The 2,545-nt window shown below is 49.4% G+C and overlaps 1 pseudogene; it reads left to right on the plus strand.

The window, feature by feature from the left end:
- The first annotated feature begins 1,286 nt into the window (after positions 1-1,286).
- On the plus strand, positions 1,287-2,323 carry LOC118996641 (zinc finger protein 296-like; annotated as a pseudogene).
- The last annotated feature ends 222 nt before the right edge of the window (positions 2,324-2,545 follow it).

Raw genomic sequence — 2,545 nt, forward strand, 5'->3', positions numbered from 1 at the left:
ATTTAACCAGTCTCATCAAGAAAAAAAGAGAGAGAACCCAAGTAAATAAAATCAGAAATGGAAAAAGAGAAATTACAAAGGAATACAAAGGATTGTAAGAAAACATTATGAACAACTATATGGCAACAAACTGGACAACCTGGATAAAATGGATAAATACTTAGAAACATACAATCTTCTAAAACTGAATCAGGAAGAATGTGAAAATCTGAATATACTAATTACAGCTAATGAAATTGAGCAGTAATTAAAAAACTCCCAACAAAGAAAAGTCTTGAAATAAATAGCATCACACTGTCCAAGGTGTGATGAATATCATCACGCTGTCCAAGGTGACTTTTACCAAGCATTCAAAGAACATCTATTCTTCTCAAACTCTTCCAAAAAATTCAAGAGGAGGGAAGACTCCCAAGCTCATTTTACGAGGCCAGCATGACTCTAATTCCAAAACCAGATAAAGACAGTACAAGGAAAGAAAACTATAGGCTAATATCCCTGATGAACACAGATGCTAAAATCCTCGACGAAATATTAACAAACTGGACTTGGCAATACATTAAAGAGATCATACACCACGAACACGTGGGGTGTATTCCTGGGATGGAAGATTGGTACAATATTTGCAAATCAATAAATGTGATATACCATAAAAACAAAGGATAAAAACCACACAATGGCATCTATAGATGCAGAAAAAGCATTTCATAAAATCCAGCATACATTTATGATAAAAATCCTCACACAGTGGGCCCTGGCTGCTGTGGTTCAGTCAATTGAGTGCTGGCCTGCATACCAAAGGGTCGCTGGTTTGATTCCCAGTCAGGGCACATGACTGGGTTGAGGGCCAGGTCCCCAGTATGGTACATGGGACAGACAACAACACAGTGATGTATCTCTCCCTCTCTTTCTCCCTCCCTTCTCCTGTCTCAAAAAATAAATAAATATGCCTCAGCCACTCACCTGAGTGCACAGGGCTGGTGCGTCCTGCACCTACCTGCCCTCCAGCTTTCCACATCACCCCAGCCTCAACCCATGTACTGCCATAAGGGATTGGCTGCAGGCCTCACTGAGTAGACCCCACCCCGCTGCCAACTCAGTGAGACAGCCATGTGGGACCTGGTTATTGATGCAAACCTTAAGCCAAATCCATGGCCCCTACAGCCCATGGGACTGCAGCCCTCTTCTGCAAAGTAAGTGCCAGCGCTGGGACAGTGTGAGGGTGAACCCCACTACTCCTGTGACCTGGTGCCCATCAGCAGTCCCCTCCACACTCTCGACTCATCACAGCTTTCATGGACCACATGAAGCTGGGCCATCTACTCTATAGAGGCCCCCAGCCCTGGCCTGGACTCAGGACTTGAGAACCTGAAGTCCTTGATCTGCCTCTGCTGCGGCCAACAGTTCACCAGGGCCTGGAAACTACTGTGCCATGCCCAGCGGGACCATGGACTATCCATTTAGCAGACAGAACCTGAGGCCCCAGAGACCCTGCTGCTAGGCCTGGCAGAGGTGGCTGCAGCCATATCAGTAGTGCTGGGGCTGGAAGTGGAGGCCAAGACCCCCGGTCCAGTAGCTTCCCCAAGCAGAGCTCCCACCTGCTCTGTGTGCACAAAGACCCTCAGCTCCTTCAGCAACCTCAAGGCACACATGCACTCACACATGGGTGAGCAGCCCTATGCCTGAGACCGGTGTCCCTACGCTAGTGCCCAGAGCAGCAGGCTCAACTGCCACAAGGAGACTCACCAGCAACTGCAGCCTCAGAGCCCCTACCTGGCCAACACCAGTCAGGAGCAGGCCTCAGCCGCCCCTCCAGAGCCAGCTGCCCATGCTGCTGCTCCAGAAGGCACCCTCCTGTGTAGCTGTGGAGAAGGGGCTGGAGCCACCATGGCAGGTGTGGGGGAGCCTGGGGCTCCAGGTGGTGGAGCTCAGGCTGGTACTAGTGGGGATGACTGTGGAGTCGCCATCAAGGTAGAGAGAACTGACTCTGCCCAGAGCCCAGAGATGTCACCCAAGAAGACACCAAACCCACCGTGCAAGAGCCATGGGCCAGGGGACAGTTATGACATTTGTAGGAAGCATTTTGCCAACAGTAGCAACCTGACGGTGCACAGGTGCTCACACTCTGGGGAGTGGCCCTACACCTGCAAGCTCTGCCCCTGTGCCATGTGTAGAGCAACAAGCTCAACTGCTGCTGCTGCATGCACAGCCTGGGGCCCAAAGGTGCCCAGTTAGAGTGCCCTCACTGCTGTGTGCCCTTCAGCCTGTAGGCCACCTGGACAAACACCTGTGGCAGAAGCACCCTAAGACTGGCAGGGAGGCCTGAATGGCAGAAATGCCCTCCCTCTCTGCTGTCCCTGGTACCACTTTTCACATATCTGTTGATCTTGTCCTTCCCATGCTGTAAATAAATCCTCCCTCCCTCAAAAAATAAATATAAATAAATAAAACCTTGAAAAACATTCTCACATAGTGGAAATACTGGGAACATACCTCAACATAGTAAAGGCCACATATAACAAACCCATACCCAACATCATACTCAATG

This window comes from Sturnira hondurensis, unplaced genomic scaffold (genome assembly GCF_014824575.4).
Source record: "Sturnira hondurensis isolate 20B ecotype Veracruz unplaced genomic scaffold, ASM1482457v3 Scaffold0011391, whole genome shotgun sequence".
In the NCBI taxonomy this organism is placed as follows: domain Eukaryota; kingdom Metazoa; phylum Chordata; class Mammalia; order Chiroptera; family Phyllostomidae; genus Sturnira; species Sturnira hondurensis.